General features: G+C 43.8%; 1 protein-coding gene and 1 long non-coding RNA gene across 3 annotated transcripts in view; one reads left to right on the forward strand and one right to left on the reverse strand.

Moving 5' to 3' along the window:
• The window catches only part of TIAM1 (TIAM Rac1 associated GEF 1), a 459,371-nt gene that overhangs the window by 191,505 nt on the left and 240,168 nt on the right, over window positions 1-27,698 (forward strand). The gene's annotated exons all lie outside the window — the stretch shown is intronic.
• On the reverse strand, window positions 14,016-27,022 carry LOC123332726. The gene is made up of 5 exons (XR_006549706.2): window positions 26,602-27,022; window positions 23,681-23,721; window positions 22,300-22,422; window positions 16,669-16,786; window positions 14,016-14,972 (listed from the first exon to the last, which is right to left on the reverse strand). It is a non-coding gene; the product is annotated as an uncharacterized LOC123332726 (long non-coding RNA).

Here is a 27,698-nt window from a genome sequence, read left to right on the forward strand (position 1 = left end):
CTGGTAGGCTGCAGTCCGTGGGGATGCTAAGAGTCGAACACGACTGAGTGACTTCACTTTCACTTTTCACTTTCAGGCATTGGAGAAGGAAATGGCAACCCACTCCAGTGTTCTTGTCTGGAGAATCCCAGGGACGGGGGAGCCTGGTGGGCTTCCATCTATGGGGTTGCACAGAGTTGGACACGACTGAAGTGACTTACCTTAAGTATCATCAATGGACTGCCAGTTTTTAAAGATTTGTTTTATATAGCATAAAAAGATACTTCAAGTCTGTGTCATTCTGTGTACTACATTCTTTTCATTGGCTACCCTTCGGAGTTATATTGTATTTGAGAAAAAAGAAGTCACAGAGCTGTCAGGAAGCTGTTAAACTTTGTGACAATATATTTTCTTTTTAAACTTTCTTTAATGAGATGCAGACCAGCCTGATAGCTAGTGGTCAGAAACGTTGAGATTGGAAATTTTATGTATTTGATTCACCAATGTGACTGTCAACATATATAGTCAATCTTTCTGCTGTTCGTCTCCTCCTGCTGTTAGGTTGGCACTCGACGGGTGTGAGCCTGCACAGTCACGCTCTGTGTGGTTTGTGCTTTCAGGCAGCGGCTTTCATGCTTGCTTGTGGCTCTGCACACGGACACATAGTTTACTGATGAGCGCTGAGGCTTCCAGCCGTGCGGGTCTCCGCTGTTTGCGTTCGAGCTCACAAAAGCGTTGCCTGTGAGAGATGCTTACCATTTTGTTCTTTTCCTTCCTCCCTTTTAATCTCTGAGTCAGGAGTTTGCACTTACCTAGTTTAAATGTCTCCTGCACAAATCTCATCTCATAGAGTTTTATTGGTCTGCTTGGTATCATAATCGAAGAAGGGGACTATGTTATCTTTGTCCCCTTGAAAGGCTTGACACGTGGCGCATAAGAGTTTGTGGGTTTTGTTGTTAGTTTTTTGTATTTGTGTATTTATACAGCTAGTTTTAGAGTGGCACTGTATGCCAGTTCCTTGCTTAGAAATTTATATGCGTTATTTCTTTATCTTTCACAATAACCCAGTGGGACAGGCACTATTACTTTCCTTCCTTTACATGTAGGGAAACTGTGGCTTGGGGGGGTTAAGTGGAGCACTGAAGGTCAATGAGCTTCTGAGTGATGGTGGAGTTGAGAGACACACTAGTTCTGATTCCAAAGCCCCTGTTCCTACCCAATCTGATGTAATGCGAGACGTTTTGAATTTAATGGATAGCCTGTTTTATGAAAACAGTGTATATGTTAATTTTAGAATCTGGACCATTTTAATGAGCTAGAAACGCTATGGCACCAAGTACATTCCTTTTCTTTATATCTTGACTGGTAATGGTGGATTACCTTCTAATGGACTTTTTCTTTTAAACACCTTTAGTGAGCTGTAATTTACATACCGTACAATTGATCCATTTAAAGTGTACACTTCAATAGCGTTCAGTATATTCACAGAGTTTTACAACCATCCCCACAGTCATTTTTAGAACAAAAGAAACTCTGTACCATTACCAGTTGCTCCTCACTTCCCCCCAGCGCTCCCAACCCGTCTCCAGCCCCAGGCAGCCATTAACCTAATTTGTCTCCAGATTTGCCTGTTCTGGACATTTCGAATAAATGGAATCATATAATGTACGGTCTTTTGTGTCTGGCTTCTTTCACTTAGCATAATGTTTTCAAGTTTCATGCATGTTGTGGCATGTATCAGCACTTCATTTCTTTTTATTGCCAAATAATATCACATTGTATGGACTCTCATGTTTTATTTATCCATTCATTAGCTGATGGACACTTGGGTTATTTCTGCTCTTTAGCTGGTGTGACACATTCATGTACAAGCTTTTATGAGGACATATGTTATCATTTACTGACAGCATATTAAAAAGCAGAGACTTCATTTTGCTGACAAAGGTCAGTATAGTCAAAGCTATGGTTTTTCCAGTAGTCATGTATGGATATGAGAGCTGGACCACAAAGAAGTCTGAGTGCCAAAGAATTAATGCTTTCTAACTGTGGTGCTGGAGAAGACTCTTGAGAGTCCCTTGGAGAGCAAGGAGATTGAACCAGTCAATCGTAAATGAAGTCAACACTGACTGTTCATTTAAAGGATTGATGCTGATGCTCCAATACTTTGGCCACCTGATGTGAAGAGCGGACTCATTGGAAAAGACCCTGATAGTGGGAAAGATTGAGGGCAAAAGGAGAAGGGGACAGCAGAGGATGAGATGGTTGGAGGGCATCACCAGCTCAATGTACATGAATCTGAGCAAACTCCAGGAGATAGTGAAGGACAGGGAAGCCTGGCATGCTGCAGTCCATGGAGTCACAAGGAGTCGGACAGGACTTAGTGACTGAACAACAACAATGATGATAACTCTTTCACTGTTTTTAGGAACTACCAGACTATTTTCCAAAGCAGCTGAACCACTTTCCATTTCCATCAACGACATATGAAGCTTCTTTACAACCTTGCTAACACTTACTGTTATCTACATTTTTAACTGCAGGCATTCTTGAGGGCGTGAAGTGATATCTTATTGTGGTTTTGATTTTTGCTCCCTTAACAGCTAATGCTGAGTGTGCATCTTTTCATGTGAAACAGACTTTTAAATGTAGATTTGTGTGTGTGTATTCTTCTTAAAGTAAGTCACACCTGTGCTGGGGTTGACATTTTTCTTGTCTCCTTTATTATTATTAATTTAGATTTACATCTAGAGTTGCATCTAACTTGTCTAAAGTCCAGCTTTGGGTGATTCTTAGGCCAAGGGTATGGCATGGTGTTTTGGAAACAGAAATTATTCATTACTTCATTTACCCTCAACCTAGTAGCCAGGTTGTATGGATGAAACCATGTGTGGGAGAAGGATAAGTCTCACGGACTAGCAGAAGCCAACTGAAGTTGAGAATAAAACAGTTAAAAAGCCGTGAGGGTTAAAAGTTCAGGTGTTCTGGGTATAGCATGGGATACATGTGGGCTGGATTTGAAGCTGCTTGGAACACACTAAAATGTTCCTTAATGAATCATCACCGTACTGGGAGGATGTCTGTAGTTTATACCACAAGTTGCTCAATACCTGAAAAATACCTGGCATGGTAACTTACATGGGATGCTCACTTGTTGTATGAGAATACAGTTTCTTTGTTAGCTGTGCCATTCTGTGCTTAGTTGCTCAATCATGTCTGACTCTTTGCGACCCCATGGACTGTAGTCCGCCAGGCTCCTCTGTCCATGGGGATTCTCTAGGCAAGAACACTGGAGTGGGTTGCCATGCCCTCCTCCTGGGGATCTTCCCAACCCAGGGATTGAACCCGGGTCTCCCACATTTCAGGCAGATTCTTTACTGTCTGAGCCACCAGGGAAGCCCCTTTGTTAGCTAGGCCTCATGTTTGTAAGTAACAGAAATCAACTCAAGATTACATAAGTTTGTTTTGTGTTGGTTTCTTAAGGAGAATGGTGTTTTTTATGAAGACACAGAGTACCTCCTAGACTATTGGGAGGTTGTGCATATGTCTAGGGATTATATCCATTGCGAAGGTCGTTAGGAGTCTAGACTCCCTGGCCCACTTGGTTTCTCTTGTTTTTGCTACTCTGTGTCTTTTTTCTCTCGTGTGTGTGTGTGTGTGTGTGTGTGTGTGTGTGTGTGTGTGTTCAGCTGACTCCAGCTCTTTGCAACCCCGTGGACTGTAGCCCGCCAGGCTCCTCTGTCCATGGAATTTTCCAGGCAGGAATACTGGAGCGGGTTCCCATTTCATTCTCCACGGGATCTTCCCAACCCAGGGATCAAACCTATGTCTCCTTTGTTTTCTGCATTTGCAAGTGGATTCTTTACCACTGTACTACCTGGAAAGTATTTTTGTCTTGTTTCTGAGATGACATGGCTAAAACGTGACTGCTGGTAGGTTCTGAACTTGAATATTACATCTGGACAGAAGACCTGTGGGGTCTTCAATACGAACTCTGAACATTTAGCAGCCCAGGATGACAGGCAGAACCTGTGACAAATCATTTATAAAAGCATTTGAAGGACATGTGATGTCCTTCCCCGTGTTTAGGGGAAAGAAGAAAGTAGAAGACACTGTTGTACACAGATGGGACAGGGAAGATGGGACTTGTAACAGCATGTGTCGGGAAGGCTGATGTGGTTGCTAGTGTGAATGAACTCATCATGGGCCAAGGGAAATGTCATGTTGTGGTCCCATGGTTGCTCATCAGCTCAGCTGCTCCTTGACCAGCACTGGAAGGACAACTCTGAGAAAATGAAGTCAGAGAAGCAGAACCGAAATGGTAATAGAACACCTTGCTGGTGGAAACAGTAAAAAGGAGACAAGAGTTACTTCCTTCTGCTGTTTGAAATATTAGCATACACAAAAGATGGAAATTTAGTTTGGTGTCTCCAGCAGATAGGAGTTACAGAGAGGCAGCTTATAAGTCCACCTAAGAAAAAATTTTAGAAACAAAGTAAGGAGTGGCTGTAATTCTGTGCTTTCTAGATGTGGCTGTATTGCTTTCACTCAGGAAACTCTATCTGTAGATGGTGTACTAGATTTCCACTGTACTTCTGATACTGTTTGATCATGACGTTAGTCAGCATTCAGGCAGTAACTCTGGGCCACATGGAAATGTCATATGTAGATGGTAGCTGTGAGAAACATACTTGGACCTATGTTGTTTTTTACACGCACAACTCGGGGTTGCAAATATGAAACATGTTTTGTTTTTTTTTTCTCCCTACATTATTTGAGACCTATTTTATATTTCAGTCAGATTCTCCATCACCTAGAAATTCTTCTCGTCATTGTATCTTCCTTTTGCTGCATGTGTGTTTGGGGGGGGACACTAACTGATTCTGATGGTAGCCTAGGCGAAATGCAGTTAGGGATATCTTGAGCTGAGCATGCGTCTACTTCAGTGTTTGCGTTCATCGGGGTGCATAATCAGGAATTTGCTTTCAACACTGTATGGACATTCCGGTGAAAAGGTGAAATAGAGAGGAGGCTGCTGGAGGCTTGCTTTCCCCTGCACATCACGGGCTGCAGGAAGACCTGGCGTTCCGAGGGAGCCCTGCGCTTCGGGGAGAAGCCTTCTCTTGGTGATCCCCGTGATGATCAGAGACTCAGATTCGTATATGAGGATTGGTGCGGGAGCGGGCATGCTCATGGGTGTGTATCTGCAGGCACGTGTGAGTGTGCTTCGTGTATCAGCTCTGTGGGAGAAGCACACTTAAGGAAACAGAGAACAAGAGAGCTAGAAAAAGCAAAGGGGAGGATGTGGCATTCCGGTGTATGAGATAGATAATTAACATTCAGCTGTGAAATTGAAAGGCGCTTGGAGGATACAGATAGCAATATTGATACAAAAGGGCTATCGTTTCTTTTTCTCAGTGAACAGGTTTACTTTAGAAACGAAGCTGAGTTTTTCTTTTCTTTTTTCCAAGTGTGTGGGTTAATTTGGAGCCAGAGGGTTTGTGAAACTTGGGAAATTTAGTGCCTGGATTTTTTGATCTAAGGAGATAAATGTATGTTATAAAAACATATATCTTCATGTATGTGACAGAGTTATTTTTTCATTTATATATTTATGAGTGATTATGGTAGAAAGTTTGAAAAAGCAGAAAAATATGAGGAAGGGGAAATAATTGTCTATTCCCACCCACATCAATCATGCTTATAGTGTGACATTTTTTGTATTCTTTCTCTTTATTATGTGGGCATACACACATGTAATATATTGATATGTACATATACACACACAAATGTTATCCATTTTTCAGACAATCACCTCAACTACCTGGATATAGGTGATTATGCTATTTTAATGACTTTTAATATGTTGGTGGTAATTTGAAGTCGACTTTTCTATTAAATATTGAGCTTTTGATATTTTATTTATCTGAAATGCTGGTTAAATTCAACCCCAAAATGGATGTTTCTGAAGATGTTATTAATAGTAAAGAGTATAAATAATAAAGAGCCCAAATTAATGGTTCAAAAGCAGGCACATTTCTTTGCTTGTGTAGAAAACATAGAGTTCTGGTTCAAGGTTGAAAACTAAAACATTTATTATGCTGGTTTTAAAGTATAAACCGTGATTTTCTGAAGACCTGAAATTTCACCCTTTCTCTGGCTTTCTTGCTAAATTTCTTCTTGTTCCCTTGCCACTTATACCTGCCACCAAGTCACTTCAGTCGTGTCCAATTCTATGCGACCCCATAGACGGCAGCCCACCAGGCTCCCCCATCCCTGGGATTCTCCAGGCAAGAACACTGGAGTGGGTTGCCATTTCCTTCTCCAATGCTTGAAAGTGAAAAGTGAAAGTGAAGTCGCTCAGTTGTGACCGACTCTTTGCGACCCCATGGACTGTAGCCTACCAGGCTCCTCCGTCCATGGGATTTTCCAGGCGAGAGTACTGGAGTGGGGTGCCATTGCCTTCTCCCCACTTATACCTAGGCCAAACAAAATTTTTAATGGTTCGAAACAGTTTCAGTCCTTGGAGGGGGAGGGCATAAATATATTTAAAACAGCTTAATGAGAAGAGTAGTTGTTTTTCTTTTATGAGTATTTTCCAAAACGATCAGTTGTTTCATTGTGGCTTTGGTCTTTAAGTTGAATAAATACACTGTAGGAGTCAGCTATTGTCCTCCGTAACTTTGGGAACGTCTTCTCCTTGCAGGGAACTTGGTGTTTTCCTTCCTGGCCAGCAGTGCTTTGACAGGATGGGCTTCTTACCAGAGGCAGAGTGATGCTGGGATGTGCAGATCCTGTATCAGGATGTCCTTGGGAGTCTCAAGATACACAGCATCCTTTCCCCACCTCTGTTCTTGTCCATCTCTTCCTTCTCCGTATGGAATGGAGTGTACGTGTGAGGTCCTGAAAGTTCCCCAGATGCTTTCAGTGTGGCAAAAATAGAGGGTTCCAGTGGGCATTTAGATGTATGCATAGAGAATATTCTGTATACCTAATTGTACAGAGAAAGGAAGCTAAGAGAAGTTGGAGAAGAAATTGTCCCAGTTTTGGAGGGAAAGCATGGACACTATAGTGGACAGTTTTTGATTGTCTACCCAGTGTTCATTTCCCATCTTCTTCTGACCAGCACCCAGCATATGGTTTGGGGGAGCCAGCCCTGCTCATGGGACACTAACTGTGTAATCTGGGGAGGAAGGGATGCTACTCCTGGTGTTGGTATTCTTCGCAGTGCTGATCCGATTGGGCCTGAAGCTCACACCGAATTTTCTGTAATTGCTGCAGAATTGATGTAAAGAGGCTTTCCTGATGGTCTCAGGTGCTCTGCAGCTGTTGGGGAAGGGTGAAGACCCTTCAGAGGGACCACTGGGGGTGTGTCTGATGACCTTGGCTTGGACTAAGCAAGAGTGAGGAGAGAAAGACCATCCAGAGGGAACTGTTACTTCTGTGACCATGGCTTTCACGGGCAGGGGTTGGGCAATAACCAGAGGGGTTCATGGCACCAGAGAAGGGGTTTTTATTTTTTTTAAAGATTTTTTTTTTTTTTTTATGGACCATTTTTAAAGTCTTTATGGAATTTGTTGCAATCTTGCTTCTGTTTTATGTTTTGATCTTTTTTTGGCCCCGAGGTGTGTGGGATCTTAACAAGGAGTCAAACTCACACCTCCTATATTGGGAGGCAAAGTTTTAACTATGGGACCATCAGGAAAGTCATGGGGCTTTTACTTTAGAAGGTCGGAGAATAACAGTAAGCATGTTTATGTAGTGAATGTCTAAAGTCAATCGTTTCCTTTAATTAACCCAAGTTATTTCAGCCTGTTTGACTTCACCTCAAACATAACATCTCTCTGAATGAGCTGGCATTCTCATCTCTACTTTTCCCTTTCAAAAAAAAAAAAAAAAAAACCAAAAAACCCAGACAGCCTCCTGCATCTCTTTCTACATTCCCTACTTATTCTATTCTGCTCCCTGTTGTATCTTCAGTGTTTTGCACGGTACCTGTCAGAAACGAGGTGCTCAAGAAATATTTATTATATGAATAAAGTAAAGGTTGGTTCTCTCTTTCTGTTGTCTTGGTTTGTAGTGTCTCTAGCTACCTAATTTCTCAAGCCCTTTTCCTCCCCTTCTCTTTCCTTCTTCCCTTCAGCCCTTCTCTTCATCTCTGTGGCTTCTGTCCCAGTTTAGACTTTTGCCTTTTCTTGCCAGATCAATTGCCATGGACGTTCTTCCATGACTCTCTGTGACTCTCAAGTTCAGTCGAGCAGGGGTTAGCTGTAGATGACCCGTTCAATGCCCTAAACCTCCATATTTCACACTGGGTTAAGTTCAAACCTTTCTCACAGGGGTGGTGCACAAAGGATGAGTTGTAACCTGTGCATTTATCAGACTAATGTCATAGAACCACTGACCGTGAGTTCTGAAGGATTTCCTCAAGTCTTCGTGCTCAGATGCTAAGGAAGTCCAGCCAGTGGTCGCTGCGGTGCCTTTTGACCTCAGATGGCAACACCAGATGGTGTTCCCTACATTTTCAATGGGGAACAAAGGGCTGCTACCTTTAGGTATGTCGGAAATTATGAGAAGGTGAACAAAGTGAACAAATACCTACGAGGTATTACTAGAGGATGACGAGACCCCCTCCTTAGACAGCTGGCAGCGTTCCTTGTCCACCACAGCCACGGCTCATGTACATATCTCCCCACGTTGTTTTGATTTTTTTGCTTTTGATGTCAGCAGTTGAATTAGTCAAAATTTGAGAACTGGGAAGCTTATTTGGGAAGAACCCAAGGTCATAGACGGCTGGATCTGAAAATATGCCAGTCAGTGTCTGGGCCTTGGGAGCTGCCTTTGACTCAGCGTGGTAAGCTGGGCCCAAGGAGTGAATGAATCTGAGAGCCTGTGTGACAGAGAATCTGGAATCTGAGTCTTCAGAGAACCTGAAGAGTTGGAAGGACTTACCTTATTTGTTTGGTTGCCAGATGAGAAGACAACTGTCTATACAAGTGAGGAATGTCTGTCAGTTGCTTGGAGATCTTGTTAACACTCATCCCACGTAGGTTGGTTAAACAGGCATGCCAGAACCCAGGTGGTTCAAACTTGGGTTCTATTCAAGGTTCAAGGTCTTTTCTTTGTTTCTCCCCTGCCCCCCCAAGGAGACATTGTACTTATTCCATTGTCACCGTGGAAATATATTTTTGTTTTTAGTATTTTTTATTTTTATTGAAGTATAGCTGATGTCCACTGTGGTGTTAATTTCTGCCTATACAGCAAAGGGATCCAATTATACACGTACATACATTCTTTTTCATATTCTTTCCCCGTATGGTTATGACAGGATATTGAATACAGTGTGATATCATAAGACCTGTTGTTTATGCATTCTATATACCACACTGGGAAAATATTTTAAAGGGACTCAAAACATGCAGGAACCAATAGTTATCCAGGAGCTCTGGAGTGTGTCTCCCGAGGACCTTTTTGTCCCCCGTCCTTTCCCTCTGATGACCCTTTGGAAAAGAGTTGGGTGAATGACTCACCCTCCGTTGGCTGCACCCTGAGCTGTAAAATGAGGGGAGAGGTAAGGAACTCCTTCCTGGGGGCCTGGGGAGCAAGACGGCAGCCAGGCCTGTGTCCTCAGCGATAGGGCAGGCCGGCAGAGCTGGCTAGGGGGGCAGTCCCCAAACCCAATCGACTAAGAACTCCAGAGTTTTCTTTCGCAGCGTCCTGACTGTCCATATGTTTCCAATCACGGCTTTGTGCAATATAAACGGAAACTCTCCTGGCGCTTGTCTTGAAGTTATTGTCAGGGCCTTTTGATTACTGGTCAGAAAACAGAACTCGAGTGGTTTGGGCTGATCGATGGAACATGTAAATTCTGGAGGCCCTGGCCCTCAGGTTGGTGCTGTGTCAAGGCTCTGAAGAGAGCTGTGCGTGGGATCGGTCTCAGTTGATCGCAGACCAGGGGAAGCTGTTATCGGTCTGTGAGTGCCAGGGAGACGGGGGCGGCACGGGCCACACTCCAGGCCTTGCTGCTGTGGCCCCGGGTTGCCAGATCGTTCCTGTGTTTTCAGAGAAGTTGGAAATCCTGAAGTCTTCTCATTTTCAAATGTTGGATCAAAAAGGAAAAGAAAAAAAAATCCTTTTGAAAAAAACAGTCCCACAATCCAAACAAAATATGTCTTTAGGCCACACACACCCTCAGGCCACCCAGAGGCATTTTCTGGGCGTTCAGACCACAGTATTCCTTGTACATACTATTTTTTTTTAATTGACAGTTTCAAGCATTCATAAGAGAATACTATATCGGGCCCCATACAAACTGTTTTGCCTAGCTTCAAGGATTGGCAATTTATGGCTATACACATACACACACACACACATACACATGCAGATCTTGGATTATTCTGATGCAAATCCCAGACACCATATCATCTCCCCTGTAAATGTATCAGTATATGTTGCAAAAAAGATAACATGAAAAACCAATACCGACTGTAACTCATTAACACTATCCAATATCTAGTCAGTTTTCAAATTTATCCTCCTGGCTCATAGGTTTTGAACATCCTATCTTTTTACATCAGGATCCAAATTGCATGCCCTATGTTGCCACTGATGGATAATGTCTTACGTGTCATGTGATCAATAAGTTCCCCCTTATTCTCTCTTGTTTTCTTTTTGTCCCTTTCATGTTATGGATTAAAGTGACTTAAGTCTCTGAGTGACCTAAATGGGAAGGAAATCAAAAAAATAGGGCACATGTGCATAACTGAATCACTTTGCTGTACAATAGAAACTGATACAACATTGTCAAGCAGCTAGACTTTAGTAGATAAACTTAAAAAAAAGTGACTTAAGTCTTTGACCTGTCAGGTTTCCCATTTTCTGGAGTTTGCTGCCTGAATCCTTACGGATTTGTTCAAAATTTGCATTCAAAGCCAGCATCTTCATTTTATAGTATTGAAGAGTCTATATCCTTGTATTTTTAGCAGTTTTGCCTTATTTTTCTCCTGCTACTGAAAAGTTTAAACTACAAGTTCCTGCTTTATAAGGTTTTCCTTCTAGCAATAGGATGCTATTCAGTGTCCGCCCAGCATCCTTTTTTTTTTTTTTTTTTTTATGAGTGTAGGGAGAGGATAATCAGATCTAAGGTCTTATCAACAGATAGCTGGCATTTGGGATCTCTTTGTGGACCTATTTGAAGCCTGTATGCTTTCCTGAAATGCTCTGTGCTGCCTTGAGATGTGAAAACTTGGTTGCTATTTTTAACTTTTCAAGCTCCTGGCAGCAAATAGGAAGCCTACAGAATCACTTTGGATTAGAATATTTTGGATTTGAAATCAAGGCACACTGTGACACGCTAATTAAAAATGGTATGTGTATGGCTCAGCTCAAGTGAGTAATCTGTTGAGCTACAAACAGTAATAAACTGCTGAAGCGATTCACTTGGATTTTTAGGAAAGGTTATTTGGAAAGCTTAAAACCAATTATTTTGAAATATTAAAGGTCTTTTAAGAATGGAGCCTGAGATACAAAGTAGGGAGTTATTAATATGTCTTACACGTTTTCCCTGAAAATCTTTCATGAAGTTAAAATAATTGGTGGATTTCTCTTGCCAACTGACCGTCAGGTTGGTACATTTCCTTGAACGTAATACGTATGCTAAGTTTGAATGCAGAAAGAAGTGTTTCAAAGTTAATTCTTTTAATATGCATCTTTGTATGAAGTGTCTAAACTGGGATGAACTTCCTGTGGTAATTTATAGGTGGCCTCTTTGGGGGGTTTAGCACGTTGATTACTTGGAACTTGACATCCATCTTGTTCTCTAGGCTCCCTTCATTTGTGGTCCGTGAAGCAGTTCAGAAAAGACAATGACGGATAAAGTTATATTGATCATATGATTCCAAATAAGATGTCATTTCAAGTAAAACACTATAGTAGCCCACAAGGACGCAGAAAATGCCAGCACAAGGAGAGATGTGTGAATGACGTGAACAGTGAGCTGGTCGTTCGGAGCACCGCGATCAACGCTTTTGCTCCTGCACCATGAGGAATCGGAACGTTGCCACCTTAGTTGAGAAGCAAGAGGATGTCTCTTGGTTGTCTGTTCCTGGTTCCAAGAAGCATGCCTGAGGTCTGTCAGATTTTCTAGCTACCCTTAATTGTTTAGTGCCTTTAGTAAGAAGAAACCGTTCTTGCCAAATTCACTGGGCGAGTAAGCTTGGGTTGAATACCGAGGTATTCAGGTTTTGTTGCTATGGAGATTTCTCCACAAAGAAAAAGAATACAAAGCCATTTAAAATGGGTAGCTAGTGAATTTTTTAAAAACATGTATTCTGCTATTTAAATCTGTCTGCCTGGTACATCTAGTTCCATTCTGCTGACTAGGAAACTAAGTCTTCCTGTGGCTTGATTTTAAATCTAGCAGTTAACTGACCCACCTAGAAGTAGAAAAGGGATGTTCCGGTCTTTAGGCTCTGTGCCCCTCTGTACTGTTCGTAGCGCTTATACCCCCAGTTCTGTTGCGTCTCTTCATCAGGGGTGGGGAGGGTGGGCTGAACCAGCTTGACGTACGCAGTTGGGGTCCTCTGTCCCGCCACTCATCTCTTCCTTTTCTCCCTCCTCTTCTCTCCTTCTTTTTTGTTTAAGTTCTGGAGGTAAGCGGTCTGAGGTCAAGATGCTGGCGGAGTTGATTCTTTCTGAGGCCTCTCTGCTGGGCTTGTAGATGAATGTCTTCTCCCTCTGTCCTCACGTGCTTTGCCCTTTGTGATGGTTTATGTCCTAATTTCCTCTTCTTATAAGCACGCCAGTCCTACTGGATTAGGGCCCACCCATATGAGCTCTTTTTTTCCTGGTGTGAAGCACAGTATGTGGGATCTTATTTCCCTGACCAGGGATTGAACCCATACCCCCTGCAGGGGAAGCATGGAGTTTTAACCACTGGACTGCCAGGGACTTCCTGGTTTGAGCTAATTTTTACTTAATTACCTCATTAAAGATTCTATCTCCAAATACTGTCATATTCTGTCGTATTCTGAGGTACGAGGGTTGTGTGCTCGGTTGCTCAGTTGTGTCTGACTCTTTGCGACCCTATGGACCGTAACCTGCCAAGCTCCTCTGTCCGTGGGGTTCTTCAGGCAAAAATACTGGAGTGGGTTGCCATGTCCTCCTCCAGGGGATCTTCCCAATGTGGGGATTAAGCCTGTATCTCTTGAGTCTCTTGCATTGGCAGGCGAATTCTTTACCACTAGCGCCACCTGGGAAGCCCAGTGTTAAAACGTAGGAATTTTGGGAGATCCAGGTAAGCTCACCCTAAAGGAAGTCAGTCCTGAATGTTCACTAAAAGGACTGATGTTGAAGCTGAAACTCCAATAATTTGGCCACCTGATGCAAAGAGCTGACTCATCTGGAAAGACCCTGATGCTGGGAAAGATTGAAGGCAGGAGGAGAAGGGGACCACAGAGGATGAGATGGTTGGATGGCATCACCGACTCAATGGACATGAGTTTGGGTAAACTCTGGGAGTTGGTGATGGACAGGGAGGCCTGGCATGCTGCAGTCCATGGGGTCGGAAAGAGCTGGACACTACTGAGCGACTGAACTGAACTGAGGTAAGCCTTTAATATCTGTAAAGCCTAAAATACTATCTGCTCTTCATAGAAAAAGTCTGTCCACTCTGGTCCAGGCCATTGCTCAGTGATTTTGATGTGGTCTGCCTGCCCTCCTTCTCCCCTGCATCAGTATACACTCACTTAGTTGTGATTGTCATCATCCTCTTCTTAGTCTGTCCAACCATCCATCTACCATGGCAGTTTTTGGCCACCATGGCATTAGCTGCTCCAAGATATGTTTGTAGAGCTTAGATGGTATTGAATTGGAAAGTGTTAATTGCTCAGGCATGTCTGACTCTCTGCGACCCCATGGACTGTAGCCTGCCAAGTTCCTCTGTCTGTGGGATTCTCCAGGCAAGAGTACTCATGGGTAGCCATTCCCTTCTCCAGGGGATCTTCGCAACCCAGGGATTGAACCCGGGTCGGCTGCATTGCAGGCGGATTCTTTACCATGTGAAGCCCAACTCATATCAGCAATTCCTGTAGGTTGAGCTGTGCTTTACTCTCCCTCTGTGGCTCATATTCCAGTATTTTCTCAGTTCCACTATTCCACTGTCTAACATAGCTTCCTCTGCTCCCCAATACTCCACTCCAGCTCCTGGTTGCAAGGCCAGCAGAGTGGGTTTTCAGCAGGAACCTCTGAAAGGCTTCCCATTTGATCAGAATTTTCGATTGAGAAATGGAGTCCCATTCATTAAGCTCTGAGAGAGCTCTCTAGAAGCGATTTCACTTTTACGTGGTTCTTTGCTGAACAAGTTTATTCCACCTGGGATCCTTTTAATTTTTTTTGTGGTTCAGAGAAACGTAAAACTATGCAGTTGCTGGGGCCTCTAATCCATCCCTAGGAAGCAGGTCGAGGGCAGGGAAGGGGGTGGGGGTGTCCTGTGAGCCCACCGTGGAATTACTTCAGAAAACTGTTGGCTGGAGAAAGGAGGAATGCATTTTTGCTCTCTTAGAAAATGCTGAAATTATGTCCTTTATTATCAGGATAATGGAGAGATGTATGAAGTCAATGCAAATGACCCCTGCAGCCCTGAACATTCTCCTCTGTTGTCAAGGAGCTGTTTTGCTCTGTGTTTTTCCTGCTGTTTCTTTCTAGATCTCCTTTTAAGCGAAATGCTTCAGAAAATATACCGGAAGTGGCTTTTTTTTTTTCGTTTCTGTGGTTCCATTGCATGTTGTGCGGTTGCAAAGGCACTTCCTTTGGTTGCCCCAAGCGTGGAGTTTCCTCAGAGCTACAGAGGTTTCTTTGGGAAGAGCTCTAAGATCGTAATCTGGATGCTGCAAAAGCATCTACAGCTGCTGCTCCATTTTCAGGTCTTAATTTGGGGGAGATCACCCTTCTCACGGAACAGAGAAAAATCCAAGATATTTGCCACGTGTCCTTCAACACTGGGAAAAGAAAAAAAATCAAGAGTAAATAAGAAATAAATAAAATAGGGAGAAGAACACACCCAGGGTGTAGTTTTAAAAGAAGTAAAAAGAGACAGATTCTGCATAGAGCAAACGTTTACAAAACACAAACAGACTCACAGACTTAGAGAAGGAACTCGGTTTGCAGTGGGGAAGGGTGGGGAGAAGGGATAGTTAGGGAGTTTGGGATGGACGTGGACACACACTGCTGTAGTTAAAATGGATAGCCAACAAGGGGGCTTCCTAGGCGACACCAGTAGTGAGGGACCTGCCTGCCAGTGCAGGAGCCATCGGAGACTCAGGTTCGATCCCTGGGTTGGGGCGATCTGGAGGAGGGCATGGCAACCCACAGCCGTATCCTTGCTGGAAGAATCCCATGGACAGAGGAGCTTGGCGGGCTACAGTCCGTATACCGAAGCGACTTAGCGCACTCGTGCGCGCTCACACACACGCACACACACACACACTCCCACCCAACAAGGACCTACTGTGTAGCACAGAAAACTCTGCTCAGTATTATGTAAATGGGAAAATAATTTAAAAAAGAATAGACAAATGTATATGTATAACAGAATCACTTTGCTCTATTCCTGAAACTAATACATTGTTAATTGACTCTATTCCAATATAAAATAAAAATTAAAAAAAAGAGAGTAAGCTTAGGGACTCACAAATGATTTTTTCACAAATGTGTGGTGTGGAGGTGTGCTGTAGATCATAGGGGCAGATTTCTGCATCTTCCATCAGTAAAGTAGCAACAACAACAATAAAACCATTTAAAAAAGAAAAATGAGATCCCAGCAATATTAGTTAGAATTTTGTGTTGCAAGGTTTAGAAACTCAAGTTGATTCCCTGGTGGCTCACTTGGTATAGAGTCTGCCTACAGTGTGGGAGACCGAGGTTCAATCCCCAGGTGGGGAAGATTCCCTGGAGAAGGAAATGGCAACCCACTTCAGTATTCTTGCCCGGAGAATTCCATGGACAGAGAAGCCTTGTTGGGCTACAGTCCATGAGATCACGAGTCAGACACGACTGAGTGACTAACACAAGTTGATTTAAAGAAGGTCAAAATGGAAACATTGGACCCTGTAAGGAGCACGATGAAGCTGGGTTTGGGGGACAGTTAGACCCAGGGGTGTCAGCACATCAGGAGTCTCTGTCTTTCATCCCCATTTTTCCCTGAGTTGATTTAGATATTTCTCTGTCTAGCTTGAACACAGCAGAGACTTGGCTGCCAGCAGCTCTAGACTGACTTCCTCAGTTTAAAAAAAATTATTCCCAAGGAAGTTCTCTGATTGGCTAATACAGATGGTCAACTCATCTCTGGGCCAATGACTGTTCAGGGGCTTGGGGTTTAATAATTATTCCACCCTTTGTGTCTGGGGATGGAGGAAGAATAAAGGGTGAAGCATGTAGAGAAAAATAGTAACAAATAAAGGAGGAAAGGAGTGGTCTCCGCCACTACTCCTCGGCAAAAAAGACATCACAGAGCTTGATGTTCCTGTTTATAGGTTGGCTACTCATCGGAACATACAGAAATCAATTGCTTCATGGTGTGGGTAAGAAAGAGTGCTCTAAGAGATGAATGGTCCTTTGGGCATTTCTTTAAAATAAAAAATTATAGCACATTCAAGGGTAATGGTTCCGTGATTCATCATGAGGACAAGGGCAAACCTTATTGGGTGAATGGCTGGAGTCCTTGGGGTCAGTGGGGGCTGACCGCTGCCTCTTCTGTACTTTCTTTCTGGCGCCTCCAAGTTGTAAGCATTAGGTCCATACCTTCAATGACTCCCTAGAAGTAGGGAAGACAGTCAGTGTGCTGAGCCCACTGTTACATGCTTCTTTCATCTTAAAGTCCTCGCAAGAGGTGTATTCTTATGCTTCAGTTAAGTCGCTCTGTGTCCAACTCTTTGCGACCCCATGGACTGCAGCATGCCAGGCTTCCCTGTCCATCACCAACTCCTGGAGTTTACTCAAACTCATGCCTGTCGAGTTGGTGATGCCATCCAGCCATCTCATCCTCTGTCATCCCCTTCTCCTCCCGCCTTCAATCTTTCCCAGCATCAGGGTCTTTCCAGATGAGTCAGCTTTTTACAATCAGGTGGCCAAAGTATTGGAGTTTCAGCTTCAACATCAGTCCTTCCAATGAATATTCAGGACTGATTTCCTTTAGGATGGACTGGTTGGATCTCCTTGTAGTCCAAGGGACTCTCAAGAGTCTTCTCCAACACCACAGTTCAAAAGCATCAATTCTTCAATAAAACAATTGGAATGAAAACTGACCTTTTCCAGTCCCATGGCCACTGCCGAGTTTTCCAGATTTGCTGGCATATTGAGTGCATATTGAGTGGCATATTCTTATGCTGGCTGTATATAATACATAAGTAAGTGTTAGTTGTTCAGTCGTGTGAACCCATGGACTGCAGCCCACCAGGCTCCTCTGTCCATGAGATTTTCCAGGCAAGGATATGGGTGTGGGTCGCCATTTCCTTCTCCAGGGGATCTTCCCAACCCAGGGACTGAACCCAGGTCTCCTGCACTGCAGGCAGATTCTTTACTGACTGAGCTATAGTACATAAACATGTACGTATATGTGTACATAATAATAAATATATACATCATGTCTATCTATCTATCTATATCTCGGGCTTCCCTAGTGTCTCAGACGGTAAAGAATCTGCCTGCAATGTGGGAGACCTGGGTTACATCCTTGGGTTGGGAAGATCTTGTCTGTTGTTATCATTCAGTCCCTAAGTTGTGTCTGACTCTTTTCGACATCATGGACTGCAGCACACCAGGCTTCTCTGTCCTCCACTATCTCACGGAGTTTGCTTAAATTCTTGTCTACTGAGTTGTTGATGCTTTCTAACCATTTCATCCTCTGCCACTCCCTTCTTCTTTTGCCTTCCATCCTTCCCAGCATCAGAGTCTATTTCTAATCAGTCACTCTTATGACAATAGTCCTCAAGGAAAAGAGTTACTGGAATCTATGTCCATATGACCTACTAGTATTTTAAATGGCTAGTAGATTTAATTTAAATGGCTAGTAGCGAAGAATGGCTTCATGCATTAAGTATTCCCTTTAGAACAAGAATGTTATATTATGTGTCACTAACTGTCTTAGTCATTGAACTTTCTTTCAGAGATTTTTTTTTTTTATGAAGCACTGCTGTTTATACAGGATTTTATATCTGTAGCCTAAAAATAAGAGGCTTTCTTATTTGGGAAGGGGTTTAATATTTGAATTTGGCAATAAGGAGTTCATGGTCTGAGCCACAGTCAGCTCCTGGTCTTGTTTTGCTGACTGTATAGAGCTTCTCCATCTTTGGCTGCAAAGAATATAATCAATCTGATTTTGGTGTTGACCATCTGGTGATGTCCATGTATAGAGTCTTCTCTTGTGTTGTTGGAAGAGGGTGTTTGTTATGACCAGTGCAAGCTGGTTTTAGAAAAGGCAGAGGAACCAGAGATCAAATTGCCAACATCCGCTGGATCATGGAAAAAGCAAGAGAGTTCCAAAAAAGCATCTATTTCTGCTTTATTGACTATGCCAAAGCCTTTGACTGGAAAATTCTGAAAGAGATGGGACTACCAGACCACCTGATCTGCCTCTTGAGAAATTTGTATGCAGGTCAGGAAGCAACAGTTAGAACTGGACATGGAACAACAGACTGGTTCCAAATAGGAAAAGGAGTTCGTCAAGGCTGCATATTGTCACCCTGTTTATTTAACTTATATGCAGAGTACATCATGAGAAATGCTGGACTGGAAGAAACACAAGCTGGAATCAGGATTGCTGGGAGAAATATCAATAACCTCAGATATGCAGATGACACCACCCTTATGGCAGAAAGTGAAGAGGAACTCAAAAGCCTCTTGATGAAAGTGAAAGAGGAGAGTGAAAAAGTTGGCTTAAAGCTCAACATTCAGAAAACGAAGATCATGGCATCCGGTCCCATCACTTCATGGGAAATAGATGGGGAAACAGTGGAAACAGTGTCAGACTTTATTTTCCCGGGCTCCAAAATCACTGCAGATGGTGACTGCAGCCATGAAATTAAAAGGCGCTTACTCTTTGGAAGGAAAGTTATGACCAACCTAGATAGCATATTCAAAAGCAGAGACATTACTTTGCCAACAAAGGTTCGTCTAGTCAAGGCTATGGTTTTTCCTGTGGTCATGTATGGATGTGAGAGTTGGACTGTGAAGAAGGCTGAGTGCCGAAGAATTGATGCTTTTGAACTGTGGTGTTGGAGAAGACTCTTGAGAGTCCCTTGGATGGCAAGGAGATCCAAGCAGTCCATTCTGAAGGAGATCAGCCCTGGGATTTCTTTGGAAGGAATGATGCTAAAGCTGAAACTCCAGTACTTTGGCCACCTTATGTGAAGAGTTGACTCATTGGAAAAAACTCTGATGATGGGAGGGATTGGGGGCAAGAGGAGAAGGGGACGACAGAGGATGAGATGGCTGGATGGCATCACTGACTCGATGGACGTGAGTCTGAGTGAACTCCGGGAGTTGGTGATGGACAGGGAGGCCTGGCATGCTGCGATTCATGGGGTCGCAAAGAGTTGGACACGACTGAGTGACTGATCTGCTCTGATCTCTTAATATTTGATGAAAGATATTTTTCTCCAAGATAGTTTTCATGTGGATTTTCTTGGTGGAGGGGGTTTCTAAACTCTTTTTAAATTGTGAAAGGGGCACCCGTTTGGAATAGCACACTTGAATGTACACTCTAAGGTGGGTGTGGTCATCACCAGATTAAGAAATGGAACATTGCCAGCCCCGCCAGAAGACCTGCCCCTCTGTGCTTAATCAGGATCTCCTCCCACCTCCTGAAGATAACAACTGGGCCGGACTTCTTTGGAATCATGGTTTTGCTTTTCTTCAGTTTTATTACTCAATTATGTCTCTTTGAGCACTGTAGTTTAGTTTTGAATCTTATATGAGCAGAAAGTGAAAGTGTTAGTGGCTCCCTCGTGACCTCAGGGACTACACAGTCCATGGAATTTTCCAGGCCAGAATACTGCAGTGGGTAGCTGTTCCTATCTCCAGGGGGGTCTTCCCAATCCAGGGATGGAACCTAGGTCTCCCTCTTTGCAGGCGGATTCTTTACCAGCTGAGCCACCAGGGAAGCTCAAGTTAAAGTGAAAGTCACTCAGGTGTGTCTGACTCTTTGAGATTCCACAGACTGTAGCCCACCAGGCTCCACTGTCCATGGAATACTCCAGGCAAGAAGACTGGAGTGGGTAGCCTTTCCCAACTCAGGTATCCAACCCAGGTCTCCCACATTGTAGGCAGTTCTTTACTATCTGAGCCACCATTCTTTATTTACTATTTTAGGTATGGTTTCATTTCCTCAGTTTTTAAAGAGTGAGATTCATCTCTCTTGTGTGTAGGTCTAATTTGTCCATTTTCACTATTTCAGTTTCATTGTATATACAGACTGTAACTGATCTAACCATTCTAGTGCTGGTGAAAAATGGGTTAGTTCTAACATTTGGCTACTGTGAATAATGCTGCAGAGAATGTTTGGGGACAGTTTCCTGAGTGCACATGTGCATGCATTTCTTGGGTTTATCTCTGGGAGTGGAATTGCTGATTTTTCATCTTTAGTACAGAAGGAAGTTGAGCCAGTTCCACTGTCCCTGAGAATGTAAAAGAGTTCCTGTTGTTTCATGTTCTCGGGGACCCCTGGCATTATCACTCATTTTCATTCTAGCTGTTCTGGTAATGAGGGGATTTTCTTTATTTTATATTTTCCTGATGAAGGCTCAACGCCTGCTCATGGGTTTCTTGGCCAATTTGGAATATCCTCTTTTGTGAATGACCTGTTTAAATCACTTGTCATTTCTCTATTTGGTTGTTGATCTTTTTCTTGTTGATGTAGTGCCTGTGTGTTAACATATTCTGTGTGTATAAAGGAGGAAGAAATAAAGCAGGGAAGTGGGAAAGAAGATGAGGGAGGGGAAAGGACCTCCCAGAAAAGGTACTTTGAATAAAGGGCTCAAATCTAGGGTCCATGTGTACTCAGAATGAATGCACGTTTCCACCAGAGCAAATAGCATGAGCTGGCACCATGTTCCCATGAAAACAAAATCCCATGCTAATGCCAAAAGCCAAGAATATTATTTTTGGTTATTTAAGTCGACTGAGTCAGTAGGGTCCATGTATGTGCCAGTAGCATGTATGAGGCTGGTTAAGAGCTATATTTGATTTTCTTTGGAGCGGGAAAGGGAACTCTCTGGTGGGTGTTCCTTCAGGAAACAGCTGACCTCACACCCAGCCGACCTGACTAATTTTTGCCGATGGAAAGTTCAGCAGGGAAGGGATTACAGCTGTTCTCCAATGGGCTGAGTTCATCTGTGGCCAGCAAAGAAGAACAAAGGCTCTCAGGGCACAGGGCTTTGGGAGGAGGGAGGAGTCTGAGTCATAAACCCGAGCTTGAGCAAGGTGTGTGAACGCATTGAAGCTGAGATGGCTTATCTTGGTCATCGCCAGCCTTCTGCAAAGATCTCAAAGCGTGGCAGGTTGGGCATGGTTGTAATCCGATGCTGAGAAATCCCTTTTCTCAGTAGCCAGGTGGCTGGGAGTGGAAAGCTGAGCTTCAGGGTTTCAGGTGGTCTGGTGAGGCGTTGGTCAGGTCTCTTGGAGAGGATCCTCCTCCACTCTGACCAGGAGGCACGGGTAACTCTTGGTACCTACGCCAAGAGCCGTGTGTCATCCTTTGACTCACCTGCTGCGCTTCAGTGGGAAGTCTGGGAGAGTGTGAGCTGGTTGAGCGCCAGCAAGTTTCTGTTCATCATGTATTTCTTTTGACTGGGAACCAACACTACAAATAGGTTAGTATAAAATACCCACCCAATGGATAATTATCTCAACCTGGACCTGGAACTTGCCTCTGGCAGGGGACCTTGGTTCTGCGAAAGGACACTTTGAATCCTAAAGGAAATCAGTCCTGAATATTCATTGGAAGGACTGACACTGAAGCTTGAAACGCCAGTACTTTGGCCACCTGATCCGAAGAACTGACTCGTTTGAAAAGACCCTGATGCTGGGAAAGATTGAAGGCAGGAGGAGAAGGGGACCACAGAGGATGAGATGGTTGGATGGCATCACTGACTCTTTGGACACGAGTTTGAGTAAATTGTGGGAGCTGCTGATGGACAGGGAGGCCTGGCGTGGTGCAGCCCATGGGGTTGCAAAGAGTTGGACATGATTGAGTGACTGAACTGAACTGATGAATTTTCTTCATGTGGGTTATGCATATTCTTTGACTGTTGCCCAGTTGAACTTGCTCACCTTAGATACCTTGTTCAGTCATCTTTCTCAGATGGAATGATGATCATCTTCCAGTAACTTCATGTCAGACTCTGAAGTATGTGGCTTGCCGCTCCATTTGGTCTTGGGAGGGAAGCAGGCGCCCTGTGAGTAAGCACAGGCCTCGGGAATCAGACTCAGCTCTGTGACTTTGTGAGGCACTGAGAATCAGTCGGAGGCGATGAGGACAGTAGAAACAAATGCAGTGCACGTGAGGCTGCCCAGGTCAGTGGTGAATGTCAAGGTTATAGGCCAAGTGTAGCATTGAGGTCGGGAAGAGCCAGGCTCCCAGCCTCTGTGAGACCAAGTTAGAATTTCAGACCTGCCTCCTCCTGTTGAACAGCTCTGGGCAATTCACGAAACCCCTGTGTGCCTCAGTCTCTTTATTGGTTAAATGGGTCTACACTTTGTTGCACTGTCATGAGGACCAGATACAAACATTGATGAGCAGACCCCAGTCCTATGCTTTTGACGGAGGTCTTCATAAATTTTCTCAGTGCTTTCAGCGTCCTGTAGCGTCACAAGTAAAATACTATGTGGGTTGGCCAAAGGTTCGTCCATCTTTTCTGTAAGGTGTTGCAGAAAAACCCAAAGGAACTGTTGGCCAACCCACATTATAACCTGTCTTACAGATGGGGGACTGAGGCTTTACAAAAATTAGAAAATAGGCCTGTGACTAGAAAAGGAATTCCTGGCCAGTCTAGGTCTGCTACGTGGGAAAAATGCATAAAACATGCTCTGTGAAAATTAAAAAGTATATTAATAAAGCAGTAGAAAAAAAGAATAATACAAAGTTTCAATAATAAAAAACAACCAATATTCAATTAAATGGAAATCTGAAACAGTAAACACTAGGAATATAAGACATTTTCCATGGCTATATTTTCTTTATCCTAGAACTGAACCAAACCCAATAAAAGACTGTTTATCACTCTCAGAAAAAAGTGTGCCATTTAGTATTTTCATTTGATAATTTGAATTTGAGTTGTTTTCTCCTCTTACTGTTCTGGGCTCACATCCCACCCTTTCTGGCTTCATGTTCTGCTGTGAAATTTGGGACTGGGATGGGTTGGTGGAAGTGGAGCCATGGTGAGAGACGTTCCCGACAGGTGTAACGTCTGGCACCCGTGGAAGCTCCTGATGTGCAAAGGTGTGCCTTGTTTTATCTTCGTGATTACAAGAGGTTTTGTTTTACAGATTGGACAATCCCATTTTACCTCTTACAGTCAGAGAGAAATGCTGCTGGTGTGTGGTCGAGGTCATGGTGATGTGACAGGGAGAATGGGCACACGTTAAAACTTAGTTAACGTGCTTAAAGTTTGGATGACTTTTTAACAGCAGTATTGTGAAAAGCTACACGTACCTGAACCAGTAGTTTGAAAGCGATGAATTCTCTTTTTGAATCTTAAAAAAAAAAAATTGTGGTAAAAAAATGTAACATAAAACTTGTCATTTTAACCATTTTTGTGTTTACAATTCAGTAACAGTCATTACATTGACAAGATTGTGCAATGACCATCACTGTCTATGCCCCAGACTTTTTCATCACCTCCAAGAAACACTGTAACCATTAAGCAGTAAATCCTCATTTCCCCTGCTCTTCAGCACCTGGTAACCTCAGGTCTCCTTTTTATACCCATGAATTTGCCTAGTCTAGGGATTTCATGTGAGTGGGCTTTGACCTTGTCACTGTGGCATGACATTTTCAAGGTTCATCCATATGTAGCAAGTATCATCCTTCATTCCTTTGAATGGCTGAGTAATATTCCACTGTGTTTATCAGACGGCATCCTGTTTATCCATTCACTTGCTGATGGACACCTCAGATCTTTTTACTTTTTGCCTATTGTGAATAATACTGCATTGAATATTCATGTGCAAGTTAGGAATGATGCCATTTTGTATCATCTGTGGAGATATATTTTAATTTCTTGGGGCTCTTGGAGTAGGACTTTTCAAATTGGGGGATCCTTGTCTTTGACCAGGGTGCCCTCTTGACCCTTGGCATGTATGAGTGTCCCATGTCTTTACCAGGCTTCCCCCATTTTCTTGCCAAGCTTACCACTGTAATTTGTTTGGGAGGACGCTGGCTGCTGGTGAATCAGCCTGCCTTCAGCCATCCTGGCTTGATTGCATCCTTCCATCCCAAGTTTCTGACCCTCTTGTTTGCTAGTCTGGAGTTGAGCCAAGAAGTTTCTTGTGCATCCAGTTATTATGGTTTGCTCTTAGTTGTAGACGGGATCAATGTATATCATTTTTTTATTTATATGTGCCTTTTGTACTGTGTTGAGGTTCAGAATTATTTATGTATATGCTGCCTTGGGGCTTCTCTGGTAGCTCAGTTGGTAATGAATCCACCTGTAATACAGGAGACCCCAGTTCAATTCCTGGGTCAGGAGGATCCCTTCAAGAAGGGATAGGCTACCCACTCCAGCATTCTTGGGCTTCCCTGGTGGCTCAGGCAGTAAAGAATCTGCCTGCAATTCAGAGACCTGGGTTCGATCCCTGGGTTGGGAAGATCCCCTGGAGAAGGGAACGGCTACCCACTCCAGTATTCTTTCCTGGAGAATTCCATGGACAGAGGCGCCTGGCAGGCTACAGTCCATGGGGTCACAAAGAGTGGGACACAGCTGAGCGACTTTCACTTTTATGCTGCCTTTAATGTTTATTTTAGGGAATTATTTTAAGGAGGTAATACCTGAATTGGTGGAAGGAACAGTAGGTTTCAATCAATCTGGCTTCTAGGCTGAGTCTGCTGTCATTTTATTCTGTGAGCCTGAGCAGGTCACGTAACCTTTCTGACCTACAAGATTGCCACCCTTGTTTTGGCTCTTATATACACTGGTCTATGACTCTTCATGAGTCTATTGCCTTACCTCGGGCCATTTACTATTCTGATATATAAGCTTGTTTCATTTCCTGATTGAAAGTAATCTTTGCATGTTGGATCTGTGTCTAGGGAAAATGGCGCCATGTGGTCTTGCTGCTGCTGCTGCTAAGTTGCTTCAGTCGTGTCCGACTCTGTGTGACCCCATAGACTGCAGCCCACCAGGCTCCCCCGTCCCTGGGATTCTCCAGCAAGGACACTGGAGTGGGTTGCTATTTCCTTCTCCAATGCATGAAAGTGAAAAGTGAAATTGAAGTCGCTCAGTCGTGCCCGACTCTTAGCGACCCCGTGGACTGCAGCCCACCAGACTCCTCCGTCCATGGGATTTTCCAGGCAGGAGTACTGGAGTGGGGTGCCATTGCCTTCTCCAGCCGTGTGGTCTTAGAGACCATAAAATCCAATGCTTGTGTGCTTGGAAGGGAAAGCGAATGGAGTAGATTCCCATTAGCAAGTTCCTGGTACTACAGGTCCCCTGATTTGAATTGATGATGTTCCTTTCACTAGCAGAGAACTCTGGCAGATGTCAGGTGTTAGAAATGCATCTGTGGGTGTGGTCCTTTTTACTTCACTGTTGTACTCACGTGCTGGGTGTGTCCTTCCTACCCAGCTTCACCTGGATATGTTCTGGGTAATGCAGAAAATGTGAAATGACATTTACCATTCTCCTGTAATATGAAGTGAAGTTAAAAGCTCCTCTTCCCCATGGAAAACAAAACCTAATACTACTTTATTGGCTGTCCTTGGTGAGCACCCAAGGCTGCTGTGACTTACTGCGGTGACCCTTGTGAGGGGACGTGCTGCTTCCTCATAGTAGGGGCTCGACAGGAAGGGCTCAAGAGGGGTCTCTGTGGACCTGGGCTCTTGGAAGGGGCCCCACTCTCTCATTCAGCATGTGACTAGTCTCAGTTGTGTTGTTGTTTAGTCACTGAGGCGTATCTGATTCTTTTGTAACCCCCTGGACTGTAGCCCGCCAGGCTCCTCTGTCTTTGGGATTTCTCAGGCAAGAATACTGGAGTGGGTTGCCATTCCCTTCTCCAGGGGATCTTCCCTGCCCAGAGATCAAACCTGTGTCTCCTGCATTGGCAGGTGGATTCTTTACCGCTGAGTCACCAGGGAAGCTCATGTCTCAACTGCACTATCTATATCCATGACCAAAATAACAATATCAACAGAAAAACATCAAAAACATTCTAAACACTAAAATAGCTTGAGAAGCAGGCTTGGCTTATTTCCTGATTGACATATCTTTGCCTATGTTGCACCCTTTACCGTTTAGGGAAAATATTAGGCATGTGCTCCTACAAAGCCTGTTAGCCCATCCCACCCATTGTCAAAGGCATCTATGTCAACTTCCCATTTTACTGAAGAAACTGGAGGGTTTACTTTAAGTCACTTACCTGGTTGTTAGTGGAGCCTGGACTTGAAGTAGGTCTTCTTACTGCCTGTTTTTGCACCTCCTGTGAGCAAAGGAGGCCTCCCCAGTGAGAACACTCCCTGCCCCAGCTTTTGCAGGAGGCTATCGTACTGCATGGTAAGGTTATCTTGGCTGCATGTTCTTTGGAAAGATAGCAGGACTGAAATTACAGCTTGACTTCTTATCTTGGTACATTCGTTACCTAGCCGTGATGTGACTCTTCATGCCAATAATAATTGTTATTGTTTATCACTGTTGAGCAGAGAGATGCCTAAAAGATCCCACACCAGTGAGAACCCAGATGCTCTCACCCCCACGAACCACATGCATCTCTTGTGCAAGGCGCTTGGAGACCTTGGAACCAACTGCCTCACAGTGTGTGTGTGGGGGCGGGACAGCATTGGGCTCCATGTGGGTGAAGCTAATAGGGGCTGAGAGTTCATGGACTCATCCTCTGTCTTCCTTGTTCCCTCTTTCCGCTGGCTACCCTTCCTCCCCTCTCCCCTTCACCCTTCCAGTTACAAGTCCGGGTTCAGTTACGTCAATCACCACTGGAGTCCTGAAACTCTTGGCCTTGGCATGTGAGATAAAAGTGGTTCTGTAAAGAAATGTAATTTGGGGCAATGAAAGCCAATGGGAACTTTAAAGTCATGGAAACATATAATTGGAAGCTAGAGCTGGGAAGTCAGAGAAAATTAATTTGAACACCATTATTTATATGGTTGAGGAAATTGAAGCCTTTGGATTTCAAGGAACTTTCCACACAGTCACTGCAGCGTATCCTTTAAAGGAGGTGGCCTTTCAAGGCTATTAGAGTTTGCATGCCTTTTTCGGCAGATGGTGTATTTTTCAGGAATATTTCCGCTTATTGATTTTGCATTCAGTTTTCAGAGAGCAAAAACGATGTCAAGAGTTTTTCTGGGGAAGGAAATGGCAACCCATTCGAGTATTCTTGCCTGGGAAATCCTATGGACAGAGGAGCCTGGTGGGTCCATGGGGTTGCAAAAGAGTCAGATATGATTTAGCCACTAAACAACAACAACAATATAAGCACTTCAAGAAAGAGTAAAAGGAAAGAAA

This window comes from Bubalus bubalis, chromosome 1 (assembly GCF_019923935.1).
Source record: "Bubalus bubalis isolate 160015118507 breed Murrah chromosome 1, NDDB_SH_1, whole genome shotgun sequence".
Lineage (NCBI taxonomy): Eukaryota > Metazoa > Chordata > Mammalia > Artiodactyla > Bovidae > Bubalus > Bubalus bubalis.